The 18,262-nt window shown below is 40.2% G+C and overlaps 1 protein-coding gene across 2 annotated transcripts in view; it reads left to right on the top strand.

The window, feature by feature from the left end:
- Nucleotides 1-4,248: 4,248 nt before the first annotated feature.
- Nucleotides 4,249-18,262, top strand: part of KPNA1 (karyopherin subunit alpha 1) — a 65,196-nt gene continuing 51,182 nt past the window's right edge. Inside the window, exon 1 of one of the 2 annotated variants that reach the window (XM_029578023.1) lies at nt 4,249-4,466. The gene's annotated coding sequence lies outside the window, so the exon portion shown is untranslated. The other variant, XM_029578024.1, reaches the window with a different exon arrangement.

Here is an 18,262-nt window from a genome sequence, read left to right as displayed (position 1 = left end):
CCTCGTCTAGTGCAGACGACATTCAAATTCTACTCCCCCCTAAAAGACACCCTAAAACTTTGGGATAGTTATCTATCAACAATAAGGCAGCTTCTATCACCAATGTCCCTTTCACTCAATCAAAACAAAACTGAAATCCTATATATATCCAACAAACTCATTTCAGAACTTAACCTGGATGTCAAATCATTACAAATAAAGAATCAAATAGTCTCCACACTAAAAGATCTTTGTGTAGTCTTAGATGGCGAACTTCAAACTCCAGGTCTTAAAAAAACTCAAACCGCTTCTGTATTCCCAAGATTCTCTAACAGTACTTCAGACACTACTTTACTCAAAACTTGATTACTGCAACGCCCTACTCCTCGGCCTCCCAGCAGCCACTCTAAGACCAATGCAGCTGTTACAAAATGCAGCAGCTAGAACACTCAAACAGTAAAAGATCACATCACATCACTCCAACCCTCAAAAAACTACACTGGCTACCCATCCCATATAGAATTCAATACAAAGCTTTAACTCTTTCATAAAACACTTTACAATGGCTGAATGCTGCATTATACTTTCACGTCACCCAAAGGAACCTCCGCTCCACAAATACTGGACTTCTTCCAATCCCCTCCCCGAAATTGGTGCACCTGCTTACAGTAAGGGAATGTGCTCTATCAGTAGCAGGCCCTGCCTTATGGAACACCTGTCCAACACAATTAAGCATGGAACCCATGACCCAAACATTAAAAAAAAAAAAAAACCAAGAAAAAAAACCTAAAGACATGGCTCTTTCAAAACACCTTTCCATCAATACCATGATGCCCATCAATCAATGACACTGAGGAGTATATTGTTTACTCATAGAATGTCTATAAATGCCCTCTATAGCTACCCTATGAATATGCTTAAAGTGACAAGTAATGTTAACTTTATATTAATCAGTTAATGTCAAAGCTAAGTTTTACACTGTAAGAAATAATAGGAAGAAAATGTTACTAGCTCCATTTATTTTCTGTAAACCAATGTGATATGTCAGATCGAATGTCTGTATAGAAAAATAAATGTGCTTAAACAGGCATCAAACTTTCTCAGATGGAGTTGGATCAGGAAGGGGTGTACCCTAGAGGACTTGCTAAGGCTTTTCCCTTCCACAAGTTGGTAAAGCAGCTGGTCATCAGGGAGTGGAACACTCCAGAGACCATGGTGAAGTTGTACCTATTACTGGGGGAAATACTCAAGCTTTTGATGCTTCCAAAGGTAGATGCTTCAGTTTGGGTGATCAAGAAAATCATTCCTGTAACAGGGTCCACCTCACTGAAAGATATGCAGGACCGGAAGCTGGAAGTTCACCTTGAGGATTTTTTAGGTTTCTGCTCTGGGTATCGGGGCTGTGGTATGCAACAGTTTTAGGTAGAGAACTTGTTTGCACTAGGTTCAGCACGTTGTAGACTAAGATGTCATCGTCCTCCACGAAGCAGGCAGAGTGCTTGGAGGCAGCGGTGGCCTTTGTGGCAGATACCTTGTATGACATGCTAGAGCCCTAAAATTCATGGATGGAATAAATGACTGCTTCATGAAGCAATTGGTTTAGGAACCAATGAGAGAGGGAGCTATTTTAGATTTAATGCTTGATGGAATGCAGAATTTGGTGAGAGAAGTAATGGTGGTGGGGCCACTTGGCAATTGTGATCACAACATGATCAAATGTGAACTAATGACTGGAAGGGGGACAATATGTAAAGCTACAGCTCTAACACTAAATTTTCCAAAGCGAAACTAATAAAATGAGGAACATAGAAAAAAAACTGAAAGGTGCAGCTGTAAAGGTTAAAAGTATATCAGGCATCGACATTGTTTAAAAAAATGCAATCTTAGAAGCACAATCCAGATGTTTTCCATGCATTAAGAAAGGTAGAAGGCAGACAAAAACGATTACCGGCATGGTTAAGTGTAAAACATTGATAAGGCAGGCTAAGAGAAAATTTGAAATGAAGTTGGCCATAGAGGCAAAAACTCATACTAAAAACTTTTTAAAATATATCCAAAGTAAGAAACCTGTGAGGGAGTTGGTTGGACTGTTAGGGTTAAAGGGGGAGCTCTTTGGGAAGATAAGGCCAATGCAGAAAGACTAAATTAATTCTTTGCTTCTGTGTTTACTAATGAGGATGTTGGAGTGATGAGTCAGATTAACTGAACTAAATCACTGTGAAACTGGAAGATGTAGTAGGTCAGATACACAAACTAAAGAGTAGCAAATCACCTAGACTGGATGGTATGCACCCCCAGGGTTCAAAGGAGCTAAAAAATGAAATTTCAGATCTATTAATAAAAATGTGTAATCTATCCTTAAAATCATCCATTGTATCTGAAGACTGGAAGGTGGCTAATGTAACCCCAATATTTAAAAAAGGCTCCAGTGGTAAAAGTCCTTCATGAGAGGCTTCTAAGACAACTAAAAAGTCATGGGATAGGAGGCGATGTTTTCATGGATTACAAACTGGTTAAAAGAGAGGAAACAGGTGCATTAAATGGTCAATTTTCTCATTGGAAAAGTGGAGTGCCTTAGAGATCTATACTTGGACAGGTGCTTTTCTGGAAAGGAATATGACAAGTGCGGTAATCAAATTTGCAGATGATACAAAATTATTCAGAGTAGTTTAGTTTAAATCACAAGCAGATTGTGATAAATTGCAGGAGGACCTTTATTTTATTTATTTAAATGATTTTATATACCGACAGCTGTTTGCACATCGTGTCGGTTTACAAGTAACTTACAACCAAAATATATACTGGCATTGCCTTTACAAAGAACAGTATGCAAGATAAATGCAGTAACAGAGCAACTAACTAGATAAATTGGGGGGGAGGGATGCAGGTTAGGCAAGACAAAGGAGGGAGCGGGGGGAGGGTGAGACAATGACACAGAGGGATAGGTTATGTACAGGGTTTAGAGGAGTATTTGTTATGTACATTGGTTAAATACAAAATTGTATAAGCGTGAAAACAGTCGTTGAAGTGAGGTTAGATGCGAGGTTATACAACATGACATTCTTTATATACAAGGGGTTAAGTGAAAGATTTGTAGTTCCTTATTGTTTTTTTCGGTGGGGGGGAGAAAACAGGGGGGGAGGATTAGAGGGGGTAGGTGTTAGAATGTAGGTCCTGAGCGGGGCGGGGGGTTGGTAAGTGGTGATGAAAGGGTTTGAGTGTTAGTAAGTGATGATGATTGGGGGTATGCTTGGAGGAAGAGCCAGGTTTGTGAGTTTGGAAGATTGGGCATCCACATGGCAGATTAAATTTAATGTGGACAACTGCAAGGTGATGCATATAGGGAAAAATAACTCATGCTGTAATTACACAATGTGAGGTTCCATATTAAGAGCTACCACCCAGAAAAAAAGATCTAGGCGTCAGTGGATAATACATTGAAATTGTCTGGAGATGAGAGTGAAAGAACAAGATTTTATAAAGTTGAAACGGAAAGTGAATAAAAAAAAGGAATTGGATAAAAGCAGGTAAAAACCTGTTTCGCACGGGGCAGGGTTGGCTCTACTGTATCCGCATTGTAACTCACCTTATGCTTGGGTTTGGAAAGGTTAGCAACTAAATCTAAAATCTTAATTATGAACATATTCTAGATTGATCAACGTAACAATTTAGAAGCTCTTGAAAGTTAATTTCTTATATCCTTTTGGTGGTCCTTTAAATGGCATCATGACCTGAAAAGACTCGTTTTATCCGGGACTAACATGACTACCCGAGCTCGAGTCTACGACTGCTGATGATGCGAAAACACGCTCTTCTGCACTAATTGCAAGAACATTGCTCGAAGGTCTAATCCGGGTCATATTTAAATTAGGATGTGTTTTTTTTTCCCATAGGCCCTGTGACATCAGCCCTACGTGAACGACAACTATTAGAATGAGGGAGGAAAAAATGAATAACGAAGTAAGCAAGCCGCGGCAAGGATTGAGTAAGAGACCATTTAGAGAAGCGAGTCCCGCGATTTCTTTGCCAAACCCTCTACCGCTCCCTGGGCCCTGCCTCCTGCCCAAATACAAGCTCCTACGTGAAAGGGGATCACACGTTTTCCTCCAACAATTTCCCCGTCCAAATCGCTTCGTCTCTGAACAAAGCATTCTGGTCTTTGTAGTTTTAACCGTCCTTAGCCGCCAGTATTGGAGAGCGACCTGCACACTTCCTTTCCCAGAAGGCCCAGTTCCCATTGGGCTTCTCGCGTCACAGGCACCGAGGAGGGAGGGATGGGCGCGCCTGCGCACCCGCTTCCCTCTTTGGCTTGCGTACCGCACCGGCTCACCTTTTGCGGCCTGGGCGGGCGGGGGTCGTGTCTTTCGGCTGGAGGCGAGCGAGCCCAAGGACCCGAAAATAACTCGAAAGCCCCGGGGGCGGTGCTGAGGGCCCGACGGAAAGGCAGCAGCGGAAAGAGAGCGACGGGCGGCTACGAGTTTATTCCGGTGGGTGCCCGCGGCTGCGTCAGCCCCCGCCGCCGCCTTGCTGTCAGCGTTGCTGGTGCGAGGATGAGGGGAAGCTCCCGCCGGCTGCAGGCCGAGACTCAGCTGGCGGGAGAAACAGTGAGTGGCGACATGGCTGGGAGCGAGCGGCGGAGACGTGTCTGAATGCGGCGGCGGGGGCACAGGGCTTATATAATCCGCTATGAAGCCGGTGGTGGGATGGAGGGGGGCTCTCGGGAACCCCTTGGGAATGTGTTTTTATGAAATTGAAGCCTGTGTTACCGAGTGGAGCCAGCTGTAAAAACTGAAGGCATATCCCTGAAGGAAGCTAGGACAGGCCTCGGCTCCCGATTTTGGAGCGCCTGTAACTTTTGGGAAAGACATCCTGTTAAAACATACAGTACGAGATATCTGTGGATCAGAGCCTTCTCTTTAGCATATAGTTACATATACCTGTATGCATATCTGCTGTACCTGTAAATGTATACACATGTGTGTGTGTATCTATATATATATATATATAGAGAGAGAGAGAGATAGAGAGATGTATGTGTGTGTGTGTATATATATATATATATATATATATATATATATATATATAGTATGGATGTCTAGTCTGGCATCTCGTTTGGTTGACAGGTGCTAACTAATGCATGCTATTATTCGAAACCTGTTTAGCGGTTAATTCCTCTAAAAATATGTCCCAAGTTTTTTGTCAGTTTTCCTAAAGAAGTAAGGTTTTAACAATTGCCTCCTACATATAGGTCTACCCAATTTGAACTCATTATATATAAATATATATCTGGGTAGACCTATATACAGGAGGTAATTGTTAAAACCTTACTTCTTTATATATATATATATTCAATGTATTTCTACATTAGTGAAAAAAAATCGTCTTGTCTTTTGGACAGCAGATTATAGATTATCTAAATTTTTTATTTATTGATAGATTTTGTATACCATAGTTCAGGAGTGCCATCACAACGGTTCACATAGTTACAATAATATAAAAATAGAGTAAAAACATAAAGTTAAATAAGTTATAGACACATGTAAATGAAAATAAAATCAAAGCATACAGTAAAAAATTGTTGAGAAAAGAAGATAAAAGAAATAAGTAGGCCTTAAAGAATAGGCTACTGCACCAGAGTTCTCGCATAGATTTTATTCGGTCCTGGTAAGCCTTGCTGAATAACCATGTCTTTAGGTCTTTTCTGAAAGACGTTAGGTGCTCTGACAATGCATAAATTTACTGCTAAAATGCATAATAGAAAATATCAGTTCTTAATGTTTTGCAACAAATATGTACAGTGATGTGCCTAGTAAGCTTGTTTAAAATCAAGCAGTGATTGGTAAGAGGAATTCCTACCGCTTACAGTTGAAGTGTGAAGAAATATGTCTAGTGGTAGATCATAGTAATGCTGATGGATTTTATGTAGATTAGTGGAATTCTTCTCTAAAGAAGTAAGTCATCAGGAATGACTTGAAGGTGAATGGAGGGGCCTTTCATGTTGAAAGGGGACCTGAGTTCAAATTGGAAGAGGTAGCAACGGAAAAGATGTAGAGGCAAGACAAATGAGGGAGGGGGGGGGGGTGCGGAGAGACTATAGGGTGTTGATGATGGTGTACTCTTGAACCTTAAGGGCTGAGATGTAGGGAGGGCGTAGAGGGGTCAGAAAGCCAGGATCGACTGGACTTGTGTAAGAATTTCCTGCATTTTTAAACTTCTCAACAGGTGTTGCAAAACATGAGCATGCCTACTCTTGTGATCTGCATTTAGGAAACAGAAAGCTTGACTGATTTTCACACTGTTCTTTGAACCCAGCATTTTAGACGTGTATTAGCTATCTTTCATTTTTAAATAGTTGTAACACCTATGTGTTTGAGTAGTTATGGGGAAATATGAAAACACACAGACTGGATTATTTTTTTATTTTTTTACATACCGACATTCGATCTGAGATATTACATCAGTTTACATTCTGGTACTATAGGTATTTCCCTATCCCCAGAGGGCTTACAATCTAAGTTTTGTACCTGAGGCAATGGAGGATAAAGTGACTTGCCCAAGGTCACAAGGAGCAACAGCAGGATTCGAACCCTGGGCTCCTGGTTCGTAGCCCACTGCTCTAACCACTAGTCTATACCTCCTCCCTGTATACTGGTTGTTTTATAAGCTGGACAAGCTGAATTGACCATTTATTCTTCTGTAATAAGAATTTGGCACTTGGTATATGGCCGTGCTAAAAGAACTGAAGCCCAGTAGCAGCTATGGACTGAGTCCTTGGCAAGCAGATTCAAGGAGTAACAATTTTGAAAGTGTTATTGAAAAGTGATATTAAAACTGAATGGTACTTTTCCTAGTGTGTTGTATGTGCCAGTTTACAAAAGATGGAGAATATGTATAAAATCCTGTTACTTGAGTACTTGGCCTTTATTTATTTGTTGTTGTCAGTCATTTAATTCCAGGATAGGTGCTTAACTCCATGCCAGTACCTCTGTTTACTGTAACAACACATCAATTCATTTTCAAGACCCAGGAAATTGAGCAGTGGTAGAAAGGCAGAGCAACAGTCTGTCCAGGTCTGCCCGTAAGCATTCACTGGAAATAGCTTTAATAGTTTTTTTGTAGGTGGAAGTGGTTAGAGCAGGCAAATTTATTGATGATTTATTTTACTTGACTATGTGATTCCTGATACATAATATGCCACAATTTAGATTATATTTTTCAGTCTGATAAATTAAATATTTGGCTTGTCAGAAGCTATTTTATATTTTTATTCAAATTCTGCCTAGTTTGAGCACATTTTTCTAGGAAGATAAAATCAACAAATAACATAAAAACAGCATTCATTAAACTAACAAACTAAGACAAACACTTCATACATTCTCTAAAACTATAATGTCTGGAACAGTTTTGAAAAATCTGATTCTTATTTCATTTTGTACCTCTTTTGTGAATATTGTATTTTTTCAGTTAAAATAGTTTTTGCAATACTTAATAAGTCTTGATATATTCACAATTCAAAAACAGATTGTTAATTATGGCAAGCTACATTAGGCATTCAAGAGGTATATCCTGTTTGGCAACATCTGTAGAGGGATTTTTCAAACCACTTGACATTTAGTGCAGACTTCTGTCAACTTGAAGCAAAGCCTAGAGAAAACTTGGGGGTGGGGGTTATGGAAGAAATTGAAATGCTGTGACTGTGGTAATGCATGTCCGTTTTAAAGTTAGCTGACAGCAGTATGCTAAAGACATTGTTGATGGAAAACTAAAATACTATTCACATATATAGAATGTAATTGCATGAGTAGTTTTAGTTTACACAGATACTCATTCATAAACATTTTAGCAAGAATGCAGTTAGCTGTATATATATTTGTGTGTCAAGGCAACAAATTATGATGTTACCAAGCCATCTGCCCTCTCTCAAATCTGGTGGCAGTGCTGGAAGATATCACCTGTACTGTCACACAAGCCTCGTATTCAGATTGAAGCATAGGCTGATGGTAATGCTGTTCTTACATTCCTATCAGTCATGCTCTGTCACCTTACCATAATGGCCAGCAAAAGGGCCCTACAGTGACTAAGCAGGAAAGCATGATGGGTAGAGTTGCAGACGGGCTCCAGACTTTCAGGACATGTTGATCCAGTCCTGGTTTTACTTCCCTGCATGCAGGTACTTATAGTCTTGCTTTTCTTAGGGAATGCAATAGGGAAATCAGAATAAGTTACTGTGCAATGGGACAAAACCAGGACTGGAGCCAGTTGGTAACCCTAATGAAGAGACTTGCTTCAGAAAAAGAAGTGTTTGCTAGCCTGTAATTCACTTACTATTAAGTGAATATATCCCACTCATACTTTCTTGTATTTGGAGCATGAGTTTGTATATACCTTCCTCGTTTTTTGTTTCTATATTCATTTTCGTTATTTGGCTTAAACTATTTTAGTTATTTCCTGTTACAACCTGCTCCATGACCTGTTATATGCATATACTTTTGTTTCACTACTTGTTCTATGTATCATTGTTTCGTTTCAATGTAAACCGGGGTGAAGGCATGCGCTAAATCTCGGTATATAAAAGCTTCAAATAAATAAAATAAATATGTTTATATATGGCAGCTAGGGCTCCCCCTTTTAGCCTCACAGATTGCTGTTTGGAATACTTTGACATTTTAGAATTTCTGATCCTCTGGAGTACTGATACGAGCCTTTCAAGTAAGGAGCAGAACTTTGTCCAGAGGCCCTCTTAAGTGTTATCCCCTCTGCTCCATATCTTCACCACATGCCCAAATTCTCCAAAATACTTCTACAGCCAGATTTCCATTGAGGCAAAAATTGGCAGGGAGGTTTGTTTATTCATCCTATTGGTTTCCCGCTGCTGCTTTGGGCTTCTACTCATTAGTAACTCACTTATACTGGGGCTATGATTCTATAAGCCTTCATTTGCAACTACCCTGGCTTTCTCCCTGCCCTACTCATGTGTCGCCCAGGGTGTCGCACCATAGCTTCCTCAGTAACCTGGTACTCTGGTATCCTGAGCCTACTCAGGTGTTGCTGTTACACAACCACCACGACAACATCCCTAGCCCCTGCTAGCTTGGGGAGCAGAAAGCTCTGAGGTTTTCTTGTGTAGCACCCGGTACGATGCAAACATATATAGACAACGGCAGCAGTATTTGAATACTGTTAAGAATTGACTTTATAAGAGCAAACATAAGTTAAATGTTCATTCTTCTTATGTTTAGAAGAAGCGAATAAGGCTGATTTTATTCAGACAAAATAAATGGCAAAATATTCACTTTGTTTTTACTTTTGTATTCTGCAGCCCAAATATTTCCAAAAATATTTTTCTCTCCAACATTTTTGGACTGTCACAGAGGGTTTTCTCCTGTTTTATTTATATAGGAAACTCCTTGAAGTCTGTGTTGTCGTCATTTGCTGACATTTGGGCAGGGAAGTCCTCGTTCATATTTTTATTCTAAGGTTAAGTGGGAGGAATCTGATTGATCATTAGTTTTACCTTCCAAGGGGCTCCCATTGTCTCACTCCTTTCTCTTCTCAGCTTCTCATGTATTGGATCACTTATGAAAGGACTTCCTGTTCTGGAATCTTGGTAGCAAGTTATGGTTGAGTTGTCTGGAGAGTTTTCAGGGTTTTCATCCAAAAATGATATCCTCCTTGGAGATGAAACAAGTAAGAGACAGCTAATTTTGAAATATTACTAATGTAGCCTCTTTTTTGTTTGTTTTTAAAGTACAGAAGACCCACTTCACTTAGCACTTGCCTCTAACTTCAGGTCCTTATAGATAAAATATTCCTGCTTTGCCATCTCCCTTGTGCTTGGTAGCCTCTGTGGAGACAGCCAGGACTGAACTGTCATTTGGTGGTTGTAAGGCCCAGACTGAAGTTCCTCTGCAAAGCCACATGGAGTCGTAGAACAGAGATAATTAAGGGGAGGGAGGTTGCAGGTCAGGAATGAATTATATTGATGGAGCTGAGTAATACATAGCTACTGTACTTAGTTTTTAGACTAAATATGCCTTTTCGTCCATGCCAGATCAGTGAAGACTTGGTTATGGCCCTGTTGCCTGCAGATGGAGAAGAAGAAAAATGCTTAAGGTTGCCTTCCCTCCTCCTATAGGAACCTGATGCTGCCTTCAACCCGGGCAGAAGCTGTGGTGGGACTGCTTCTTCTGTCCATCTTGGAAACCAGTTCATTTGGGGTCAGAGTTCCCATACTAGTGGGTCAGGCATGAGGTGATCCCAGGTGACTTTGTTCCCTTGGTGGGTCTGGAAGCAGGAGCTATTGACAGCACATCCTATCTCTATTCTTACAGGCCGATTTAGTAAAGTCCGCGGGAGAGCGGACGAACGCCCGCTCTCCCGGCGTGCTGTCGCCTGTGCGCGCGATTCTGTATTTAAATTAGGTGGTGCGGTAGAAACGGGCAAAAGGAGGCGCTAGGGAAACTAGCGTGTCCCTAGCGCCTCCTTTTAGCCCGGAGCGGCAGCTGTCAGCGGGTTTGACAGCAGACGCTCAATTTTGCTGGCTGTTCTCGAGCCCGCTGACAGCCACGGGCTCAGAAACCGGACGCCGGCAAAATTGAGCGTCCGGTTTTTCGGCCTGACAGCTGCCAGCCCATTTTACATTTATTTTTTTTTTTTACTTTTTTTACCCTTCGGGACCTCCGACTTAATATCACCATGATATTAAGTCGGAGGGTGCACAGAAAAGCAGTTTTTACTGCTTTTCTGTGCACTTTCCCAGTGCCGGCAGAAACTAGCGCCTACCCAAAGGTAGGCGCTGGTTTCTTAAAGTAAAATGTACGGCTTGGCTGCACATTTTACTGTCTGTATCGCGCAAGCATACCTAATAGGGCCCTCAACATGCATTTGCATGTTGAGGGCGCTATTAGGTGCCACGGTTTGGACGCGTGTTTTCTGCCCCTTACTGAATAAGGGGTGAGGGAAAACGTGTGTCCAAGGGCAGGTTAACAGTGCGCTCCATCAGAGCGCATGTACTGTATCGGCCGGTTAGAGAGCAACAGAGAGGGAGTAAAGTTTATTTAAAAATAAATAAAGGCTTGCGGCACAGTCTTTTTTTTTTTCCCCCCCTGGACTGCCTCCTGGTCTACTATGGTGTTGTGCTGGATTTGGACTGTGTCAGGGACTCTGAGGTGGTTATTCTCCCCCTCCCTCCCTTCAAAAAGATGGAGGCGCAGCACTGTAGGGTAAGTCTGTGTCATCTGGTGGATTCTGTTTAGTTTGTATAAAGACGCACCAGGCAGGTGTAATCCTTGGAGAGTCTGCATCCTGCCAAGGGCAAAAGTGGGTGGGCTCCCCGATCAAGCCCTAGCCAGTATAGTGTAAGGCAGTGCTGTAGTATACATGAAACAAGGCCTGGTCAGCACTCCTTTTTTTTGGCAGGATTGGCAGTCATTTTACTTCCACTTCACACCAAAAATAAATACATAAATGCATAACTTTTTGCTCCTATAGTCGAACAGGGAAGTTCTGTGGGGCAGTGGTTTTAGGCCTGTTTGGTCAGCCACATGTTTTGGAGCTCTGTTTCTCCCTTGAAAAAGGTCAAAAGCATAGTACTATTTATTTCAGGTTTCCCCAGAAAAAGGGCTGTGAGTGCTCCTGTTTTTTGGCATGCTTCTTCTTAGGCAGTTCTCCACTGGAATGCCAGATATTTCTCAAATGCATTATTCTGGATCCCTTACTGACTGCTATCAGGCCATTCCCTTGTGTTAATCATGATCACATACTTGCTGGTAAAGGCCTCCCTATGCAGGTAGGGACTCTTGTTCCTACTTTAGTCAGATGTCTGACTACTCAGGCCGAGTCAGAGCAGGAAAGCCGTTTGGCTGCAGCTAGGGATTGCAGATATAGAACTTCTAGGCGGTCTCATGATTATCTCAAATAGTAATTAATCCTTCTCAGTTTCTGGAGTATATGGAAGTCTTCTCATTTCAAAAGAAGAAAGCATTCTTATGGTCTTTGACTTCAAGGGCTGAAGGCGTTACTCCTGTTGTCCAGATCTCCTGTTTCCATGTCCATCACCCTTAGCATAGTGCATTCTGCAGGGCCTAGGCTCTAGGAAGTATTGGGTGTAGGCCCATAAGCATCTCACTCAATTCACACACTTTTCAGGGTGATATCCAGCAGTCGTCTTGGAAGGTTAGAAGGAGCCTGAGCTGGTGGCTTTTCATAGTTGTCTCTACAGGAAATGGATTTGGAGTCTCCTCCATGGTTATTTCTCTGTGGTATAATACTTTATCCATAACTCTGAAGTTACTAATGTTTCTTAACATGTTGAAGGCAGTTACATACGCAGACTTGCTAGGAAGAAGATTCAGTAATCTGCTTCCATTGCTAATTTTATGTCTTCTATTAATGTAATTGGATCCTTGCTTAGGCTGATTTTGAATCCTGATTTTTCACTTTGAAGAGCAGAACAACTTCACAGCTTGACTGTATTCCTAATGCTAACTTACCTTCTGACTAGAACTAGCTTTGATGTATTTCCAGCTGTGGTCCTGCTTGAGAGAGAGTGCAGTTTTGGTGTACTTGCATTGGCTATATACAGCATTTCAGATGCCAATATAATGTAACTCTTCAAGTGAGGCTGGGTGCCTCCCGGAGTGACTCATCTCAAGTGGAAACACGTTTTTCGTGCTTATAATCATCAGTAGTGACATACAGATGGGAGCCATTCTAGGATTTTATTTGATGAGGCCAAGCCCTGCAAGAGTTTGATGTTTTAAGAGAATGTCTCCATGGAGATGAAGGTAACTGTTTCAAAACGAAACCACATGCACAAACCCAGAATTTGTCATTCTGCTTTTTGAATCTGGATTCATCCCTTGGCAGTCCAGATTCCCCGTTTCTCAATAGTCCCTATTAGTCTTTGTCTGCCATGTCAGACCTTTTACCAAAGTCAGGCTAGTAGCATCTGTGACACTTTCTCAGTTAACAAATTTTCTGTGAGTTTAACAGAGGGTGTGCTTTCACCTGGCAAAATACTAAGTTACATTGCTGAGAAGCAATTTAAAAGTTCTCTTTAAGCCATAAGTCAGATTGTGGTTTGTTATTGAGGCAGCACCTCTACCCATTAGAATGGAGGAGCAGCCTAGTGGTTAGAGCAGTGGGCTGCAAACCAGGGAAAGCAGAGTTCGAATCCTATTGTTGGTTCTTGTGACCTTGGGCATGTCACTTTGCTTCCAGGTTGTAAGCACTCTGGGATAGGGAAATCCTTACAGTATCTGAAAGTAGTCTGCTTTGAAGTGTTTGCAAAAGCAGAATATAAAGAGCTGTCAGAAATCTTGACCTTTCCATTTCTAGTTTAAGCTGAAAATAGAAAAAGAGCTTCTGCATATCTGGCTTAATGTGCATTTGTAGTGCAGATTTGCATAGGAAGAATATATGGGCAATTCTTATAGATGGGCAGTTGTCCTGAAATGCAAAATGGAAGGGTTTGTATTAACAGTTGTATTAACTTATCTTTTTACCGTTGCTTATAAAATCAGTTGTTTGTTCATATACACCTCTAATAGAAAACAACTCTGTTGCTTCAAAGCAAATAGATATATTTTTGTAGGAATTAGGCAGCACTGTAAATGTGATGTATTTTATGATTTTGATTGTATTGTTTTAATTATGTATGTTGTATTGTAAACTGCCTAGATGGTCAGGTCCCTGCCCAATTCACAGTATATAAAAACTTTTAAATAAATAAAATAGTTTACAAAGTAGATTCTGACACTTAGTTTATCAGAGTGCATCTATTACTGCATTTCTTTCATGTTTCAAATAACATTTAGGAATCAGGAATTTTAGTATATTTAGCTTGGAGTTTTTTTTCTGCACAGTAATAGATGCACTCTGGTTGTCACAGTGCTACTGAAAGGAGAGAGCCTGATTCTTTGAATAACGCTCACTTGCTGTTCATACAGTCGACATATGAGAAGCTGTAGGTGAGCATGACTACGATTCTGGAAGATCTTCATGCTTCAGGTTTGGAAGCATTTAATTGGTGGCCAAAAGCATGGCAGAAAGAATGAGACTTTGCAGTATATTTCCTTGGCCCATGCTTAATGAAGTTGTGAACATTTTTTTTTTTTGTTTTTTGCCACCCTGCTGCAGGAATGATTTGTAAAAAAAAAAAAATAATAATAATAATATTAATATGGTTCTGGTAGTTCCTTTTTTTTTTTTTCAATATAGTAAGGCCTGTTTTTCACCCTGTGGCAAGTATACTGCTTTAAGAGTGATACTTCAATTTTAAAGGGAAGAGCAATAATAATCAGCTGGCTTGACCAAAGAAGGTCCTGTTAAAGATGCAAGCCTGTCTTGTTAAGTAACGAATTGCAGAGTTCTTCATTAATGTACAGGATCCTGATTTTTGAGTTCTAAACTTGAAATATTTCCATTCCCTCATAAGCTGAGAGTCTGCAGTAGGATTGGCTGGTTTCCAGGCATTCTGTCAGTCTGATAGCTTGTGTACCATTTATACTGCACCACGCAGATAAATATTAAAAGCCTCTTGCTTTTGCTGACTAACGCCAGCTTCCCCTTCCTCATATTTTGCAGTTTTTTCAGCCCGATGGAATTCTCTGACAGCTGTATGCAGTTATTCCTAGAACTGGTTTTAGTTTCTTGTTAGCTTTTCTTAGAGCCACCAACTTTTCAGTATTTAGAAAATACAATTCTAAAACCCTTGGTTAGTAGATTTGGACTTTTTTTTAAAAATTAAAGTGAGATGGTCAGAATAATACAAGAAAGAGAATTGGCCTTTTTACTTACTCTGATCTGGCTTACCATAGCCCAGTATATCCTGGCAGTACTACAGATAAATGTCCAAGGGTGAAAAAATGTTTAGAAAACTTGAGCACTAGCTAAATTTCTAAGATCCAAGGCCAAAAGTATTGTTTCTTTACTTTTTCTTTCTTTTTTAACTTTTATTTTTGTTTTAATTTTCTTTGTCCTTCTTTTCTTCTCACCTCCCCCCAGCCAGGCTTTCTCCAGTCTTCAGTGGCAGCAGTAAAGAATAAATTAACTGCAGTGGCTGTTTTCTCTCCCTTTCTCCTGTCCAGTCTGGCTTCTCTCTCATGGCAGCTACTTTTCCTTGGCCCAGCTCCCTCCGCCTGGTTTCCCTCCTGATTGCTGTTCAAAGCTCCTCTTCTCGGCACAGATACCAAGTGTCTTTTGGCCTGGTAGTTTCATCCTTTCTCTTCCAGTTGAATCAGTACCAGTTCTGGTGCCATCAGCTTTCATTCACAATTACCCTGGTATTTTTCCCCTATTCTTAAAGACCCACCCTCTCATTGTTCTCAGTCTGGTCATTTCCAATAATGTTCCTAAAGCTGGGGGCCATGTACCAGAATCCTGTTCCATGGGTTCTAAATCCAGCCATTGGGTATCGCCCTCAACAATGATGATGACCTCCCATCCAGGGCCTGTAAGTGCTCCCTCTGCAGCATCTCTAGCAAACCCAGGGACCTTCCACATCACACTGCCACTGAGCCACTGGGAAGGCCCAGGGATCTAATTTTAAGCGCCTAGTTGACCTGGCACCCAGGATTTTCCTACCCCTGGAAATGTCACTCTTACTGTTTTCCTAATTCCAGTTCCACAAGTTACCATGTAATGAGTCTCTCTTTTTATTGTGTTACTATGCTTGCTCATCCTCAGCTTCCAGGCTTTGTCTCTGGCAAGGTAAAAGAATTGTAGAAGTACAAAGTGTTTCCATATATGGAAAGTTTTATCAACTTATTGGGGCATAAAAGAGTTTTTTACAATACCTTGTAAAAGACTTCACATCAGTGTGCCTAAAAATTATGAATAAAAATGTAGTTAGATAGTAGTTTGTTTCATGGATCCACACAACATGCTGTACACTCTCATCACGCAATAAATATTATAGAGATGTTCCAAAAGTAATTGTGACGACATTCATCGGAGACCTACATAAGGACTGTGGCAATGCTGGAGGGGGGTGTGCACATTTGAGTAAAAATGAGTAGATTTGAGTGTAGCTGTGAGATATCAGTGAGTATTGCAAAGTTCATTTGTTATTATGGCACTTCTCCAGTATATCAGGTATCACTGTTGAAGGGGATGATATGCTGATCTGTTTTCCCATAAACATGTGACACGTTCTAGATCATGGCAATTACTGCATGTGAACACTAGTTCACGCTCAACCTTGATTACTATTGCTTCTCTGACTTTTATGTTAAATGTACAGGCTATTAAGAAAAAGATCCCTGCCATTTATGATCTTCTGCATGTAAACTCCCCAGACTGTCTTTGTTTAACCAAAACATGACTTCTAACTCTGATACAGTTCTGGCAAACCAGATTTCCCTTCCTTGCTATGCCATTTTCCCCAGACCTTTAAGACATGGAGATGGATTCATGATTATTATCCACAAAACTTATAAACCAACTCAAAGAAGGCTTGATGTTGTTTCCCCCTATGAAAAATGCTGGTTTCTTCCACCCTTGTGAATTTTTGTCAAGTTTATTGCCCCCCCCCAGGTCTTTTAACACACAATACTTCCCCCATTAATTGAAATCTATCAGATCTAAGTCTGGATTTAAAGATTACTACATTACTTGGATACTTCAACATTCATTTAGACCAGGATTCAGTGCTCCTGGGTGATGAATTATTACTCACTAAAACCTCGCCCAGAACTCAAAACAATCTGGGGACTACTAAATGTCAAAAAAAAAACCCATCAGTCACCCAGTCAATCTTCTTGCTATTATTTAAGTGCCAATTTTAGAATTTATTTATCTTCTTTTTAAAAGTTTGTAGGACCTCCGAGTCAACAGTGAGCACTGATCACCCGCTGTCTGCACTTTTTAGTCCAACTTTATTTTATTTATCTTAAAAAAAAAACAAAACAAAAAAAAAACCTCCCCCAAATTTAGGGATTTTAACTTGCATATTCATTTCACAGATTTCTGCATTCACAGAGGTCACTAGTAGAGCAGTCTCAATTAGAGATGTGAATCGGAACTGAAATCGGATCCGATTCTGGTTCCGATTCACATCTCTAGTCTCAATCACAGCACAGTCTTAATGAGAGCTTTTTTTTTTTTTACTTATCTTTTACTGTTATCATTGTTGCCCCTGTTATCATTGGGGCAACAATGATAACAGTAAAAGATAAGTAAACAAAAATAAGCTCTCATTAAGACTGTGCTGTGATTGAGATTGCTCTACTAGTGACCTCTGTGAATGCAGAAATCTGTGAAATGAATATGCAAGTTAAAATCCCTAAATTTGGGGGAGGTTTTTTTTTTTTTAAGATAAAATATAGTTGGACTAAAAAGTGCAGACAGCGGGTGATCAGTGCTCACTGTTGACTCGGAGGTCCTACAAACCTTTAAAAAGAAGATAAATAAATTCTAAAATTTGCACTTAAATAATAGCAATAAGATTGACTGGGTGACTTTGGGTTTTTTGGGAATTATTACTCACCACATTATCTGGATTGGGTTGGGATCAATTTGTTCATGATTCAACACATCAGTAGGGCCACACATTGGACTTAATTTTTATCTAGCCTGATTTATCCAGTCAACTTCCTGATGTGTCAATTTCAACTCTTGCTGCCGAATGCTCCACAATATACTCAAAAGCGAGGTCATACCGACATCGAGCAATTTATAACACATTTCATACGAAAAATAACATTTGACCCAAATATTATTACCCAAGTAGTTAGTATTTGGCAGTCAGTGTTGTTTGAAGTGTCTAATGCGGTTGCTCCTTTAACAACTATTAAAATCTGTTGTTTCAACTATGCTAGTTGGTTTAATTCTTCCTTTAAAAAAAATGCAAGTAAGAACTGCGTAAGCCAGAGCGCATGTAGCATAAGCACCCAACTACCTCAAATAAACAACTTTATATGGCAAATTTAACATCTTATAAAAATCAGGTTAATATTGCTAAAAGGAGTTTACTCTTCAATTAATAATGCAGCAGAATTGTTTCACACTGAAATCCACTAACATCAAAAAATGTAAGTCAACATGTGGACTATACAAAATGTCCATTGTAATCTGTTTGCCTTTTTTTTTTGTCCACTAAAATTACTGATATCCAAGCTATGCTTCCAAGCAATTCCAGTTATTGATAATGCGCCACCTGTAGACCTACCCACAAGGAGTTCGTTTTTTGCTCTCAAATATAGCTGTGCTACATTTAATAACAAGGATGAATAATACTACATCCTCTCAACCCATGTTCACTTGTGCTGCTTAACACAATAAA

This window comes from Rhinatrema bivittatum, chromosome 15 (genome assembly GCF_901001135.1).
Source record: "Rhinatrema bivittatum chromosome 15, aRhiBiv1.1, whole genome shotgun sequence".
Taxonomy (NCBI): Eukaryota; Metazoa; Chordata; class Amphibia; order Gymnophiona; family Rhinatrematidae; genus Rhinatrema; species Rhinatrema bivittatum.
Note: the sequence above shows the minus strand (reverse complement) of the source record. Positions and strands in the feature narration are given on the sequence as shown.